We start from the raw sequence: 18,003 nt of genomic DNA, 5'->3' as shown, positions 1-18,003 counted from the left end.
CATGTGCTATCTGCCATCACGGGGGATGAAGGGACGTGTTTTTGGGGAGAAAGCCCTTCCTCACCGTTACTTTATTATTGAGGAAGGGGTTGCACCCCCAAAACGCATCCATTGATCTCCCGTGATGGCAGATAGCACATGTTGGCACACTGTGTGCATCCTCCAAATTTGGCTTTGGGAAAAATCACAAAAACATTTCGCACATTGTAGCACACAAAAGAAGAAAGTGATTTGGAGGGGTTTTAAACTCGCCCCAAAACATCAATGATGTTTTTATATTTTGGAATAACATCATTGATGTTTTGCTTGATGTTTTCCAATTGTAAATTACACCCCACGATCACCCCGATCAGGATCTGGGCACTTTCAGATGTGAAAGGATCTTCATCCACAACCTCACGATCACCTAAAAAGAAAGGAAACCCAAAATAAATTAGGTCTAAAAAAAATGCCACCATCCATCTCTTATCTGAGCCTGTGGTTGCAGACACTCACCTGTTGTGGTGACTAGTTCCACCACGTCTTCATCCTCCTGCTCAGCTTGTGTTGGGGGGATTTCCCCTTCTTTCAGAGGGGGGGGGGGCTCTGGTCTCCTCGGATGAGGGGTGTCCTCCGAGTCTTTTCTCCCCTATGTAAAACAAAAATGGTATAATTAGCACACAGATATTTGATGGCAGAACTCTAAAGATGAAACATTGCTTGGAAGTGGGGTACAATTGTCTATTTTAGCAGAGTTCCAAGATGTAGCTTTTTTAGTGTCCTTTGTCAAGCTGCAATACTTTACCTGTTTTGTACAAGCTTCACAGATGGAGACCCCCCTATAGTATACACTGGAGCACCTGTGTGGCCCCCCTAATAAAAAGGGTGTTCTGGGGTCCCACACTAGTGCTCCAGTGTCCAGATGTGAAAACAGCTGCTGAGTGTCCTCTCCTTACACAGAATCTAGTTTGCATTTCATTCTAGTAACAAACCCATCTACACAACCCAATTCTTTGAAGACAAGTATAGGGCCTCAAAATGGTGGCCAAATGCATATGGCCTAAACAATGGTATTTTATAGTCCGAAAAAAAAATGTGTGATCCGAACGAATAATGTGCCCATGAACATGAAAGTTGCCATTTTAAACTGTACAACAGTTCCTAAAAGCACATGGAGGAGCACGAACGTAATAAACACAAGAACAATAGTAACCAAAACTGCAGTGTTTATCCTCATGACACAACACAGGAAGCACCTCCATGGTTAACAGAGGACGGAATTAAAATTAGACTTGAGAAACTTAACATTAATAAATCACCGGGACCAGATGGCTTGCATCCGAGGGTACTTAGGGAACTCAGTCAAGTGATTGCCAGACCGTTGTTCCTAATTTTTACAGATAGTCTACTGACTGGAATGGTACCAGCTGATTGGAGAAAAGCCAATGTAGCACCTATATTTAAAAAGGGCCCAAAATACATCCCTGGAAATTACAGACCAGTTAGCCTAACATCGATAGTATGTAAACTCTTGGAGGGGATGATAAGGGACTATATACAGGATTTTAGTAATACGAACGATATCATTAGCAGTAATCAGCATGGATTCATGAAGAATCGTTCTTGCCAAACCAAACTATTAACCTTCTATGAGGAGGTGAGTTGCCATCTAGATAAAGGAAGGCCTGTAGACGTGGTGTATCTGGATTTTGCAAAAGCATTTGACACAGTTCCCCATAAACGTTTACTGTACAAAATAAGGTCTGTTGGCATGGACCATAAGGTGAGTACATGGATTGAAAACTGGCTACAAGGGCGAGTTCAGAGGGTGGTGATAAATGGGGAGTACTCAGAATGGTCAGGGGTGGGTAGTGGGGTGCCCCAGGGTTCTGTGCTGGGACCAATCCTATTTAATTTGTTCATAAACGATCTGGAGGATGGGATAAACAGTTCAATCTCTGTATTTGCAGACGATACTAAGCTAAGCAGGGCAATAACTTCTCCGCAGGACGTGGAAACCTTGCAAAAAGACCTGAACAAATTAATGGGGTGGGCGACTACATGGCAAATGAGGTTCAATGTAGAAAAATGTAAAATAATGCATTTGGGTGGCAAAAATATGAATGCAATCTATACACTGGGGGGAGAACCTCTGGGGGAATCTAGGATGGAAAAGGACCTGGGGGTCCTAGTGGATGATAGGCTCAGCAATGGCAGGCAATGCCAAGCTGCTGCTAACAAAGCAAACAGAATATTGGCATGCATTAAAAGGGGGATCAACTCCAGAGATAAAACGATAATTCTCCCGCTCTACAAGACTCTGGTCCGGCCGCACCTAGAGTATGCGGTCCAGTTCTGGGCACCAGTCCTCAGGAAGGATGTACTGGAAATGGAGCGAGTACAAAGAAGGGCAACAAAGCTAATAAAGGGTCTGGAGGATCTTAGTTATGAGGAAAGGTTGCGAGCACTGAACTTATTCTCTCTGGAGAAGAGACGCTTGAGAGGGGATATGATTTCAATTTACAAATACCGGACTGGTGACCCCTCAATAGGGATAAAACTTTTTTGCAGAAGAGAGTTTACCAAGACTCGTGGCCACTCATTAAAATTAGAAGAAAAGAGGTTTAATCTTAAACTACGTAGAGGGTTCTTTACTGTAAGAGCGGCAAGGATGTGGAATTCCCTTCCACAGGCGGTGGTCTCAGCGGGGAGCATTGATAGCTTCAAGAAACTATTAGATAAGCACCTGAATGACCACAACATACAGGGATATACAATGCAATACTGACACATAATCACACACATAGGTTGGACTTGATGGACTTGTGTCTTTTTTCAACCTCACCTACTATGTAACTATGTAACTATGTAACACAGCACAACTACTTACTTTTTTGCAGCACTCTCCGGATCTTTCTGTACTGCTCATGTTCTCGTAATTTCAGGTCTGACCACCGCTTCCTGAGCTGATCTTTCGATCGTCGTACCCCAAATTTCCGGTGCAGACTCCTGACCACTTTCGCCATGATCTTGGCCTTTCGGACATTGTGGTTGGTGTAAGGCCCATACTTTCCATCATAGTCGGCCTTCTTCAGGATGTCCACCATCTCCAACATCTCCCAAAAGGACATATTTGAGTCCTTTAATCTCCTTCTGGATCGGGACGTTTCAGGCTCCGGCCTTTCCTCCTCCTCCTCCTCCTCGTTGCTGTAATTAGCACTATCCTGCTGTCTATCCGCCATGTGCTCTTCCTCCCCTGCGCCGAACAAAAAGGGGCGGGGAATAGAATAGAAAGAACGTCAGGGGCGGGCGGAGTTATACGCATGCGCAGTGTGTATAAATCGTAACGCGCGCGTCTTACGTACGATCTGTGAGCGGAGGAAGGAGCATCGGAGACGCCGATCGTGCTAACGAAGGTAGGATCTAAACTTGGGCCTATACTGCTTCAAAATTGAAGCCTATATTGTAACAAGATTAGGGGAGTTTGGCCTGACATTAGGGTTTGTCTTGTGTTGTGTCTTGCAGAGAAAATGGATGGGTTCAACGACCACAATTTCCTGCCCCTGTTTATTGACAAGTACAGAGAGCTGCCCTGTCTGTGGCAGGTCAGACACCCCCACTATAACCACAAACAGAAGAGGCAGGCAGCGCTGGAGAAACTGCTGGAGTTGGTGAAGCCGGTGGTCCCCACAGCAACCATCCCCTATTTAAAAGCTAAAATTGGTGGCCTGAGGAGCACTTATCTTAGGGAGCGCAAGAAGGTCACAGATTCCCAGAGGTCCGGAGCTACAGCAGATGAAGTTTATGTCCCCAGGCTGTGGTACTATGAGAGACTGCGATTTCTGTCAGACCACACTGAAGTCAGGGAATCCCTCTCTACTCTTCCTTCCACCCCAGCTGAGGCTTCCGATGTCCAACCTGGGCCTTCCAGCCAGGAAGAAGTGGAGGAGCCCAGCTGGAGTCAGGTATAGCATTCTTCTACAGATTTCTGGGCAATAAATAAATGATGTTTACTAGATGTTATTATTGATCACTAATTGCTGCTTGAAAGTGTATTACATATCAATACACAGTAGTGGGCACCCAAAATTGGGACAAGAATGCAAAATGCTGGGCTCAGAAGGATAGTCTGTTATATTTGTTAACATTGAATTTGCAGCAGTCAGGAGGTGAAAATTGTGTGTGATTGATGAAAACAATACTAAAACTATGTCCCTTTTTCATACACAGGAAGACCTCAGCCAGGAGGAGGCTGTGGAATGTGGCAGTCAGGAGGAGGCGGGGATTAGTGGCAGCCAGGAGGAGGCGGGGCTAAGTGTCAGCCAAGAGAAGCCAGGGACAAGTCGCAGCCTGACTGAGTCTCAGGTCCCTCCCCTCCGCCTGCCATATAAAAGGGCCAGGAAGGCCACTCCCAGTCCTGTGCAGGATTCAGCGTCCAGGCTGATCCAGGAGGCTTCGGCGTCCCTCAGAGCCTTCCCCAGTCCTCAAGAGGCCTTTGCCTGCATGGCTGCCACCAAATTGCAGGGCATGCAGGAGGGCCAACGCAAGATTTCTGAGGACCTGATTTATAAAGTCCTTCGTAAGGGGGAGAGTGGGGAACTGACACCCAAGACGGATGTCATTGAGATGGACCATCCTCCTCCTCCTCCTCCTCCTCCTGCTGCCACAACTCCACCACCACAGCCAAAGGCTGGAAGGAAGCGTGGAAAGAAGACCAAAGAGTGATGACCCTGGGTTCAGTCTGGTCTGACAGAAGATGCAGTCTCTCGTATGACCACAGCCTGGGGACACAGATGTCATCTGCTGCTTTCCGGATCTCTGGGACTTCTGGACCACACTGCCCTCCCTTAGATAAGGACTCCTCAGGCCACCAATTTTGCTTTTAAATAATTGATGTCTGCCCTGGGAGTCCAAGGCTTCGCCCACTTCTGCAGTTTCTCCAGCGTTGCCTCCCTCTTTGTTTATAGTTGTGACTCCTTAATAAAATATTTTTAGGTAAATTCTACTCTCCTGTGAGTGTTTTCATCCAAAAAGGACAGTTTGTTGGTGAGTATTCAGGTACATTTCTAAAGTACAATGTGAAATTAACAAGGGACAACAACACCAAACAATCTCCTCCTACAGATTAAATAGAACAACATATCAATGGTGTTGTGGGAACTTGTCACAAAAAACACACAAACATTTTCGGGAGTACAAATCAAAATCACCAAAAAAAAAAAAAAAAGAGAAACACAAAAAAAGATTCTACATTAAAGTAAAAAAAAAAAAAATATGTTGTCAGATGTGAGAAATCAAAATATATTGAGGGAATCCCGATAAATAGTAACGAAAAAAGTTTGTGAGAAGTGTGTGTGAATATGAGCATCAAAACGACTTAATTCTTGTCACATTATAAAGAAGAAGAGAGTGCGCTGTATTAAACCATTTTGAACATTGCAGCGTGACGAAAGTGCTTTATCCATTACGAACGCTAAGTTTACCAGAACGAGCTGTCCGTGTCGGAATTTCTTCTGAGCATGCGTGGCACTTTGTGCGTCGGAACAGGCCACACACGGTCGGAATTGACGCGATCGGATTTTGTTGTCGGAAAATTTTATCTCCTGCTGTCCAACTTTGTGTGTCGGAAAATCCGATGGAAAATGTCCGATGGCGCCCACACACGGTCGGAATTTCCGACAACACGCTCCAATCGGACAATGTCCATCGGAAAATCCGACCGTGTGTACGGGGCATAAGTGTACTGTGTACCCTGCACAGTTGCACCTACAGTATAGCTATCTGAAGGCAAGTGCTTGTGTTCTTCTTCTGATCCTATTAATAGCACAGGCAGCCTCTTGAAGTATTTACAGTTAGTGTATTGTGTACACTGCACAGTTGCACCTATAGCTACCTGAAAACAAGTGCTCGTGTTCTTCTTCTTCTGATCCTATTAATAGGACAGGCAGGCTCTTTAAATATTTACAGTTAGTGTACTGTGTACCCTGCACATTTGCACCTATAGCTACCTGAAGACAAGTGCTGGTGTGCTTATTCTGATCCTATTAATACCACAGGCAGGCATTCTGCTAGCTGCTGTATAATCAGTATATATATACATCCCAGTTTTGTGTAGCTACATCTCACTGCAGTGCAGGCCATTAGTATGTCTGGAAGGCCAACAAGCAGAGGCAGACAGTCACAAGCCAATAAAAGAGGGCAAGCAGGCTCTGTGTCTAGAGGCAACAGTGCTGGTTGTGGACACAGTGCATCCTCATCAGCACGTGGCTGTGGGACACGCTTGTCCTTTTTTTCGGCAGCTGGCCATGTTGAGCCGCAACATGCGGAAGACTTGGTAGAGTGGATGACCAAGCCATCCTCATCCTCCTCATCTTCTCTCACCCAGGCTCAGGGTACAATGTCTGGCAAAGCAGCTGCCAACGCGGCCTCTTTCCTCGGCTCAAAGGCATCAGTCACTCCTTCCCTAGCCCCACCATGTCCTTCTGAGAAGTCCCCCGAACTGTTTGACCACAGTGTTGGGTACATGCTCCAGGAGGATGCCCAGCGTTTTGAAGGCTCTGATGATGGTACTCAGCTAGAGGAAGGCAGTAACGTGAGCCCAGACAGAGGGGGTGCCCAAGAAGGACAGCAATCTGACAGTCATGTTCCCCCAGCTGCAGCATACTGCCAGCTTTGCATCAGTGATGAGGAGGGAGGGGATGATGAGGTCGCTGACTTCACGTGGGTGCCTGATAGCAGAGAGGAGGAGGAGGAGGCACATCACAAATGAGGCAGGATGCCCTCCAGGGGCCAGCTTAGGGGCAGCACACTGACTGCATCACACCGCAGAGCTCCGCATGTGCAGAGTGCTGCTGTCTCTGCACGTTATTCCAAAAGTTCTCTGGTGTGGGCCTTTTTTGAGAGGAGTGCATCAGATCCCCCCGCTGCTATTTGCAACATATGTCTCAAGCGTATCTTGCGTGGCCAAAACATCACCCGCTTGGGCACCACATGCTTGACCAGACATATGTTGACCTGCCATGCAGTTTGTTGGCAAGCATACCTAAAAGACCCACACCAAAGAACCAAGAGGACCTCTCCTTGCTCCTCATCAGCTGAGATCTCCAACCCCACTATACCTTCAGTCCTCTCTGAGACCTGCACTGAAGGTGTAGAATTAGGTGAAAAAAAAAAAGAAGGTCTCTGACAGGGAGTAGTACTAAGCAGAGGGTGTGCCACATCCCAAAAATCCAAAAAGACCAAAACATTCCACTAGAGCGGGACTTTTGAGGCACTACCATCAATGATGCAATGTAAGTAAAAAATATATAATTTTATTACAAAATTCAAAAGTACAACAAAAAATATATACAAAAATACAAATCAAACACAAACAATATATACAATGGGATACATCAAAAAGCAAGGACATGTAATTTGGACACAACTGCATCACATTGAGAGGAAAACCAAAAGTGGAAATGTAATAAGTCTCACTGAACCGACGCGTTTCGGGGAATCCTTCATCAGGGTTCATTAAGTGAGAGTTACCATCTAAGAAATTACAAAATTAAAAAGAAAGATTAACATCACACACAAAAAACAGATAACATTCCCCCCACATCCAGTGAAGGTATGTGTGAGAGTCATACTCACTTCCAAAATACATGTGCTATAGAAGTATCCAAGGCATAAAATCAGCTTCACAACGGTCTCCCAGGCCATGTGCATACAAAGAGAGCCAGATCGTGGACCATGTAGAGTAAAATTGTAATGACTGGTGCATATAATGCAATCCCAATGGGTGCTGAAAACCGCCGCGTCTAAAATTTGGCGCGGCGTTTGTGCACGGCTGGGGTCCAAAAATTAACCAGACCTGAAAACAAGGACAAGACCCCATAAATAATGATGATTTTGATAATCAATATAGACAATCATATCTCCTGGGATTGAAAATATATCAAATCTCAGGGTATGTAAAAAACATGAGCACATAGATGTGGGGACTAGCCACAGGAAACATACCTGTAAGCTAGATCCAAAATGGGGGAGACCTACAGGTTGTGATGTAGGGGGAAGGAGGAGGACTCGGGGTCCGGGCTGACAACCATAAAGCTACAGATAGTACAGGAGAGAGAGGGATCTAATTAAAAAAGGGAAACAAGGTTCTAATATGGGTAAACATATTTAAATGGTAAAAGCCAGACACCACTTAAGGTATGCAAAGAAGTGGCGATAACAGCAATCCAGGTTGCTGAGGTTACCTGTATAATCAGTCCAACAGCATAGTATCAACGAGGCATCCTCCTCCGATCACAAGATTAGAGTGAATGAACTCGGTATTTATAACACACACCTCACGCTGTCGGCTGATTACAATGCCGAACAGCTGAAGCCAAGATCCATCCTCTATGTTAATTCCTCCCACCTCCCAACAGCTGACTCATTGTCAGCCTGAAGGGAAACACCCTACGTCAATTTGTTAATTCCCCTATGTTAATTCCTCCCACCTCCCAACAGCTGACTCATTGTCAGCCTGAAGGGATACAGCCTACGTCAAGTCCTGTCGATGGGCCCCCTGAGCGTGGACCGTGCCACGCCTCCCCGCAAGCGCCGGCCCCGAGTCCGTACCGCGCATGTGCGCCAGCCAAGCTGGAACGCAGGATAGCGGCGGACATCACGGCCGCGCCTCGGAGCTGCGCGCCGCCGTCCACCCCCACCGGCACGGCAAGCCTGAGCTGGAAACAGCCATGCTGAACCAGATCAGGGATGGAGGAGCATCCAAGGATGATCCCCTCAGTATGTCCCACAAAGGGGACATCCTTGCCGTGCCGGGTCCACACACTACAAAAACAGCAACCTGACTCAGGGACTCCATGCCATTCATAATGAAAAGGGAAAAAAGAAAAAGAAAAAAAAAAAAAAAAAGAAAAAATGTGATGACAGTCCGCGATGAGAAAACAGTAACAGTGTAATATATATATGCATGATTCTTGCATCAAACACCATTCAGTCAGAATGGCATATGAATTAAAAACAAATGCAATCACTGCATGGGAGACTATTATGAAGCTGTCACACGGAGAAGAAAAGACTGTATAGCAGCCACAAAATGCACCAATGAGTTTTAAAACATGCTCAAATCCCAATTCTGGAGTCTGATCCCATAGATGCCACAGTCCCCATTGGAGGCAGAGGCATAAGATTTAAGCTGGCCCCTTAGAAATTATATAAACCTTGTATTTGTGTCCTGCATGATATCTAATGTACCAGCAGGAACAAAAATTCAAAAAATAAAAAAGGCAGGTAAAGGTGCATTGGCCGGGAAACGAACCCAGGCCTCCCGCATTCTACCACTGAACCACAGGGATAGATATGGGAACCAAACTTAAGTATAAGCCTCCTACAATCGACAGTGTAACCTGGGGTGCTCACCGGAAGGTACTGAGAGGTAACACTACCTCTCCATCCCCCCGGAGTCAAAACCCTCCAGGAACGGTTTGAAACATGTAGTGTCATTGAGTCCGGGAGGCCTAGTCGCCCGCAAGTTGTAGATCCACCTCAGTTCGAGCTGGAGGAGATCCTTATTCCAATCTCCCCCCCTCGAACTGGGGTGGACTCGATCCAAAATCAAAAATTTGATTCTTGGAAACAGTCCCTGATGTACCAGGGCAGTGTGTCTCCCCAGTGGTAGATCGGGGTCACAGGTCTGCATGCTTCTGATGTGGCAGTATGCCCTATGCCAGAATTCCAACTTGGTTTTCCCGACATAGAAGCATCCACAATCACACCATAGCATATACACCACTCCCTTAGTCTTGCAATTGGCAAAGTGTTTTGGCCTGAAGGTACTGCCATCGAGTAAGGTGGGATTTTTGGTAGTATACATATACTTACAGTACCCACAGGCCCCACACATAAATGTGCCCCTATATTTACAGTGCTGGGCAAAATTTTCATCTTTGAATTCACTCCTCACCAATCTGGAGGATAAGGAAGTAGCCCTCCTGAAAGTAAAGAGTGGACTCTCGGGGAGGAGTCTATTCAAATTAGGGTCCATGGTAAGAATGTGCCAGAACTTGGACACAATTCTTTTAACTTCAGCATGTTGATTGCAGTATTTGGTAATAATGCACAGATGTTTATCCTGTTTTTTGTTCTTTTGCGAGTAAATCAAAGCCTGTCTGGTATGTGTGGTGGCCCGCCTAAAGGCCTTTTTGAGGGAGGTGTGTGAATAATCTCTCTCAAGGAGTCTTGCACGCAAATTATTTGCTTCGGTTTTAAAGGTCGCCTCATCAGTGCAATTTCTGCGCACCCTTAGGTACTGGCTGTATGGTATAGACCTAATGAGACTAGGTGGATGGAAACTGGAGGCATGTAAGATGGTGTTCCCAGCAGTGGCCTTGCGATAGAGGCCACTGCTGAGTCCACCATCCTGACCCCTATAGACCATGACATCCAGAAATGCAATCTCACTGCGACTTGATGACATGGTAATATTCAAATTGAAGCAATTCTTGTTCATGCTCTCTAGGCAGAGCTCTATGGGACCGTCCCAGATGGTGAAAATGTCGTCGATGTATCTGAACCATAATAAAAAGTGGTTCGTATACATCGACGAGTTTTCATCACTGAGGAATGTGGTTTCCCACTCCCCCAGGTACAGGTTCGCGTATGATGGGGCACAGCAAGTCCCCATCGCCACACCCTGTACCTGGAGGAATTGGGAACCATCAAAAGTAAAGATATTATGATACAGGATATATTCCAACAACTGTAGGATAAACTCATTGTAGGCCCAGTCTCCATCCCGTCTCTGGTATATAGCCTTCTTAACAGCTCTCAGCCCCCAGCATGGGGAATGGAGCTGTATAAGGCCTCAACGTCAATCGTTACCAGATATGCATTTTCTGGTATTGTAAGATTTTCAATAATTTTGAGAAAATGTATGGTATCTTTCACAAAAGATCGTAAGCTTGTGACGTGAGGTTTGAGATGTTCATCAATTAAACGGCTTGCGTTTTCACTGATGGACCCTCTACCGGAGATGATTGGTCTCCCAGTTGGATTGTGGCTGTCTTTATGAATCTTAGGTAATGAATAAAAGGTTGGTACAACCGGAAATTTTACTCTGATATAATCCCAGGTCGTTTTGTTGATAACTTTATTGTTGTATGCTGTGTCCACCAAGGTATAGTATTCTTGGTGGAACCTATTTACCAGGTCTCTAGTAATTTTCTTGTACCAATCCCTTATTATTAGGATTCTCTGGCACATTGAAACATATTGAGCATTGTCCATCAGGACAATGTTACCCCCCTTATCAGAGGGTTTGATAAATATTGACTTGTTGTCACTAAGTTCCTTGAGTGCCTGTCTATCAGCCATATTGGTGTTAATCACTTTGGGGGTACGAATGTGTAGTCTATCAATCTCTTTATATACCAATTTGAGAAACGTAGAAATGTTCGGGTTGGAGCTAGGGGGTGGGAACTGGACCGATTTTTTCTTGAGTTTGGACCCTTGTTTGGACTCCTGGACCTTCCCCTCCTTGTTGTCCAAAGGAAGAGATAGCACTGTGGGCAGGTCAATGCTGTCAATAAGGTCAGCCGTGTCGCTCTCCTCCAGGAGCGACACCAGCTGATCAATGGCCTGATTTTCTTGGGGTGTTAGGTCTATTGACCCATGGGGTTTTTGATACATATTTTTGAGCATGAGTTTGCGTGCGAACATCTCAAGATCTTTGACGTCCTCGAATCTGTCCATATTTTCATTTGGGCAGAATCCAAGTCCTCTTTGAAGTATATCTGCTTCCCTGTCTGTGAGGATATGGGAGGAGAGGTTGACAATGCTGAAAGCCCCAATGGTTCGATCAGTACTGTCAAAACCATACAACTCCCTGTCACAGTCTACACTCTGTTCGTAAATTTGTTTAAAAGTGTCTCTGCTAAAGGGACCGTTTCCTGTCTGTCCCCTCCCTGATGAGTGGTTCTCGACCTCGTGACCGGGGGTGAATTCGTATTGCCCAAAGGTATTAAAGGGGCAGAGGCAGAACAGCCGCTTGTCCCTCCTGGTGCCCTGCCTGTGGCCGAGGGCATATTGTGTGGACCATCTGTTGCATTCGTATTATGGGTCCTTGTTTCCTGGGATCTATTGTCACTTTGGTTAGGGCGAGGTGCTTTTTTGGTCTTAGAGGAGACCTGTGAGGAAACAGAAGAGACACTGGAGGAAGAATTGGATATAGCGGAGTAATGATCCCTCCGATTTCTAAACCTTTTAAAGATTTTTGGCTGTGATTGATTCCATTTATAAGCCCTGTTTTCTTCAAAGGCACAACGGTCCCTACTGAGCTTACTATCCTTTTTAATAAGGATATCCTTATTAAAATCTTCCAAATGTTTCTTAAGTTTGGACTCCCTGTCTATATAGGTTTTATGGGTCTGTAGCGGTTGAAGTTTCGAAAAAATGGTCTGTATGTCGCCATCCAGGATGTTCGATCGCTTTTGGTATTCTGTAATGAGGAGTTCCATCATATCTTTGGAGCATGTGCGTAGGATTTTTTCCCAAGTGCTTTTGAACTCAGTGTCCAAGCCCTCAAGATTAGGAAAGATTTGGACCCTGAGTCCCAGTGGATTCATGTTATCATTAATGTAATCCCGGAAGGACCTGATGTGCCAATATAAGGACGATTTTTTCTCAAGAATTTTTGTAAGTTTTAAAAATAAACCATTGATTTCAGATTCGATGTGTTCGTTCTTACCATACTCATCCATGTAGCCGGACATGAGGCTGTCCCAGTTACTCCGCGTGTAGTTCGCCATAGTCTACAAAAATTATTATAAATGAACAATAAACAAACGATATGTGTTAACAACAAGAGCAATCAATTATGATATTTGTATTAGCCAAGTAATGTGGGCATGATAGCCTAATAAAGTATACACAATAATATTGTACTACTAATTGTCAGAAAACAGAGCGGGGACTGGTATCTACTACCAAACTATAAAGAAAAAGAAGGTCTCTGACAGGGAGTAGTACTAAGTAGAGGGTGTGCCACATCCCAAAAATCCAAAAAGACCAAAACATTCCCCTAGAGCGGGACTTTTGAGGCACTACCATCAATGATGCAATGTAAGTAAAAAATATATAATTTTATTACAAAATTCAAAAGTACAACAAAAAATATATACAAAAATACAAATCAAACACAAACAATATATTTTATTTATTTCAGGTACTTATATAGCGCCGTCAATTTACGCAGCGCTTTACATATATATATTATACATTCACATCAGTCCCTATACCCTCAAGGAGCTTACAATCTAAGGTCCCTAACTCACATTCATACCTATACTAGGGCCAATTTAGACAGGATCCAATTAACCTACCAGCATGTCTTTGGAGTGTGGGAGGAAACCGGAGTACCCGGAGGAAACCCACGCAGACACAGGGAGAACATGCAAACTCCAGGCAGGTAGTGTCGTGGTCGGGATTCGAACCAGCGACCCTTCTTACTGCTAGGCGAGAGTGCTACCCACTGCGCCACTGTGCCGCTATATACAATGGGATACATCAAAAAGCAAGGACATGTAATTTGGACACAACTGCACCCATTGGGATTGCATTATATGCACCAGTCATTACAATTTTACTCTACATGGTCCGCGATCTGGCTCTCTTTGTATGCACATTGCCTGGGAGACCGTTGTGAAGCTGATTTTATGCCTTGGATACTTCTATAGCACATGTATTTTGGAAGTGAGTATGACTCTCACACATACCTTCACTGGATGTGGGGGGAATGTTATCTGTTTTTTGTGTGTGATGTTAATCTTTCTTTTTAATTTTGTAATTTCTTAGATGATAACTCTCACTTAATGAACCCTGATGAAGGATTCCCCGAAACGCATCGGTTCAGTGAGACTTATTACATTTCCACTTTTGGTTTTCCTCTTAATGTGATGCAGTTGTGTCCAAATTACATGTCCTTGCTTTTTGATGTATCCCATTGTATATATTGTTTGTGTTTGATTTGTATTTTTGTATATATTTTTTGTTGTACTTTTGAATTTTGTAATAAAATTATATATTTTTTACTTACATTGCATCATTGATGGTAGTGCCTCAAAAGTCCCGCTCTAGGGGAATGTTTTGGTCTGTGTAGAATTAGGTGTGTCACAGCCAAGTACTTGGGGGCAATCTGCTATCGGTATACCAATGTCAGATTGTACCATGCAAATTTCCCTGCCCCAGCTGCTTGCACCGCCAAAAGAAGTTCGCTCCCAGCCATCCACATGCCCAGCGGTTGAATGCTAGCTTGGCTAAATTGCTAGCACTTCAACTGCTGCCTTTTCAGTTGGTAGACTCTGCCCCCTTCCGTGAGTTTGTGGAATGTGCGGTTCCTCAGTGGCAGGTTCCCAAATGCCACTTTTTCTCACGGAAGGCGATTCCGGCTCTCTACCGGCATGTGGAAGGCAATGTCTTGGCCTCGCTGGACAGGGCGGTCAGCAGAAAGGTGCATAATACCGCTGACTCATGGTCCAGCAGGCATGGACAGGGACGTTACCTATCTTTCACAGTGCATTGGGTGACTCTTCTGGCAGCTGGGAAGGATGCAGGATAAGGTACTGTAGTGTTGGAGGTTGTTCTGCCACCACGCCTCCAAAATGCTACTACTGGTGATTCTGACACACCACTCTCCTCCACCCCCTCCTCTTCTTCTTCCTCCATGGCCTCTTCCTGTGCTTTGTCCTCGGAACCAGCGGTGCTCCGTAGGCGTTCAAGGGGCTATGCAAGTACGCAGGCCAAAAGATGTCATGCGGTGCTTGAGCTGGTGTGCTTGGGGGACAGGAGCCACACTGGGGCAAAGATTCTGTCAGCTCTGCAGGGGCAGGCTCAGAGGTGGTTGATGCCACGCCAGCTTCAGCCAGGAATGGTGGTTTGTGACAATGGCACCAACCTCCTCTCCACCCCCTGACAGAGACAACTGACCCATGTGCCCTGTTTGGCTCACGTCCTTAACTTGGTGGTGCAGCGGTTCTTGGGCAGGTACCCAGGCTTACAGGATGTCCTGAGGCAGGCCAGGAAAGTCTGTGTGCATTTCCACCGGTCATATAATGCCAGTGCTTGGCTGGCTGACCTCCAAAAGGAATTTAACCTGCCCAAGAACCACCTAATCTGTGACATGCCCACCAGGTGGAACTCAACGTTGGCCATGCTGCAGCGGCTGCACACGCAGCAGAGATCCATCAATGAGTACCTGTGTGACTATGGCACCAGGACAGGGTCAGGGGAGCTTGTTTTTTTCCCCACGCCAGTGGGCCATGATCAGGGATGCATGCATGGACTTGTCACCATTTGACGAGGCCACGAGGATGGTGAGCAGTGACAGTGCATGCATCAGTGACACTGTCCCCCTTGTCCACCTGTTGGAGCACACGCTGCATGTAATAATGGACAGGACACTTGAGGCAGAACAGAGACAGGAAGAGGAGGACTTCCTTACCTCTCAAGGCCCCCTTTATCCAGACAGTGTTCCTGCGTGCCCGCCGATCACACAGGAAGAGGACGAGGAGGAGGAGGATTGTGTCAGCATGGAGGTGGAGCCTGGCACTCAGCATCAGCAGCAGTCTTTAAGGGATCATTTACAGTCCCAAGAAACCCATGGACTTGTACGTGGCTGGGAGGAGGTGGCTGCGGATCATGTTGTCCTTAGTGACCCAGAGGACTCCGGACCAAATGCCTCAGCAAACCTATGCTGCATGGCCTCCCTGATCCTGCAAAGCCTGCGGAAGGATCCTCGTATTCGTGGTATCAAGGAGAGCGATCATTACTGGCTGGCAACCCTCCTTGATCCACGTTACAAGGGTAAGGTAGCAGACCTTATCTTGCCATCGCAGAGGAAGCAGAGGATGAAACATCTTCGGGAGGCCTTGCAGAAAGGTCTGTGCAACACGTTCCCAGAGACTGGGAGGTTACAAACTCCTGTTCCTGGACAATGTGTTGCTGAGGCTTCGGTCAGTCAAAGAAGGAGCGGTGGAGAAGGTGGCCATCTGACCAATGCGTTCAGACAATTTTTTAGTCCGCAGCCCCAAGGTATGATCAGTTCCAGCAACCATCGCCAGTGTCTGTTTTACATGGTGCAGGAATACCTAGGGGCAAGATCTGACTTGGACACCTTTCCCACCGAAAATCCTCTGGGTTACTGGGTCTTGAGGATGGATCACTGGCCAGAGCTTGCACAGTATGCAATTGAGCTACTGGTCTGTCCTGCATCCAGCTTTCTTTCGGAACGCACATTCAGTGCTGCTGGAGGCTTTGTAACCGATCACAGGATGCGCCTGTCCACCGACTCGGTCGATCGACTAACCTTCATAAAAATGAATCAGTCTTGGATCACCACCAGTTACCAAGCACCTGATGCTGATGTAACCGAATAATTTTTCTTGAAATGTCAGATCCCTTCAAGACTGCCAATGCTGATGCTGAGTGAATATCCTGTTATGCTGAGTGACTATCATCTTCCTCCTCAATGATCATGCTGATAGGTTGTAAGAATATTTTAGGTTCTGGGCACCGCCACCAGTTGCCAAGGCCCAATTTTTCAGCCCCTGTTTAACAGGGGCGTGTAATTACAATTTTTGATGCAATATTTTGCATGGAGTGTTCGCTGCTGTGCTCAACTAGAGTATTTGTGAGGGGTTGCAGTGTTATGGCACCAGCACCAGTGTCTAAGGCCCAATTTTTCAGCCCCTGTTTAACAGGGGTGTGTAATTACAATTTTTGATGCAATACTTTGCAGCAGGGCTCATTCCTGCGCTCCAACTAGAGTATCTGTGAAGGGTTGCAGTGTTGTGGCACCAGCACCAGTGCCTAAGGCCCAATTTTTCAGCCCCTGTTTAACAGGGGCGTGTAATTACAATTTTTGGTGCAATGTTTTGCAGGAGGGCTCATTCCTGCGCTCCAACTAGAGTATCTGTGAGGGGTTGCAGTGTTGTGGCACCAGTGCCTAAGGCCCAATTTTTCTGCCCCTGTTCAACAGGTGCATGTAATTACAATTCTTGATCTAATATTTCACAGCAGGGCCCGTTCCAGCGCCCACCAAGAGTAACTGTGAGGACTTACAGTGTTGTGGCAACACCACCACCAAATGCCCAATTTTCCTACCCCTGTTCAACAGGTGCATGTAATTACAATTCTTGATCTAATATTTCAGAGCAGGGCCCGTTCCTGCGCCCACCAAGAGTAACTGTGAGGGCTTACAGTGTTGTGGCAACACCAACACCTAAGGCCCAAATTTCTACAGAGTATGTAGGGCAGGCCCCTACTTTCAAACATCCAACTTACAAACGACTCCTACTTGCAAAAGGAAGGAGACAACAGGAAGTGAGATGAAATCTACCCCTACGAAGGGAAATTCTCTCCTGTAAGAGTTAATATGGGAAAAACGTGTCTCCCCTCCACTGATACTTTATCAACAATCCTTGTTTCACTAAAAACCCCCAATTGTCAAAAAACATTTGTCATTGGGACAGAAAGTGAGGTGAAATCTTCCGAAGAGGTGCACAGACAGCAAAACAAATGTCACAGGGGTGATAACCCTTCCCTATGTTTTCCAAAACGCTCAAATAGATTTTTTGGCTGGAGCTACACTTTAAAAATGTACCGGTTCAAAATTACAAACAGATTCTACTTAACAACAAACCTACAGTCCCTGTCTTGTTTGCACCGTCTGTATACTGCTGTTCAGAGTATATAGGGCCTGGGGGCCCCACGCCTTTCCTTTTTTTAATTTGGGTGCGGGGTTCCCCTTAATATCCATACAAGACCCAAAGGGCCTGCTAATGGACTGGGGAGTGGGGGGGTACCCATGCCATTTGTCTCACTGATTTTCATCCATATTGCTGTTACCCGACATTACATTAAAGCCGCAAGCAGTTTTAAATGACTTTTATTTCTTTAAAAATGTCATTTTGTGCAGGGACTGTTCTAAGCACGGGAAACACGCGCCACTTTACAGGGATACTATAGACACCCCCC

This window comes from Aquarana catesbeiana, linkage group LG11 (assembly GCF_042186555.1).
Source record: "Aquarana catesbeiana isolate 2022-GZ linkage group LG11, ASM4218655v1, whole genome shotgun sequence".
Classification (NCBI taxonomy): domain Eukaryota; kingdom Metazoa; phylum Chordata; class Amphibia; order Anura; family Ranidae; genus Aquarana; species Aquarana catesbeiana.
Note: the sequence above shows the minus strand (reverse complement) of the source record.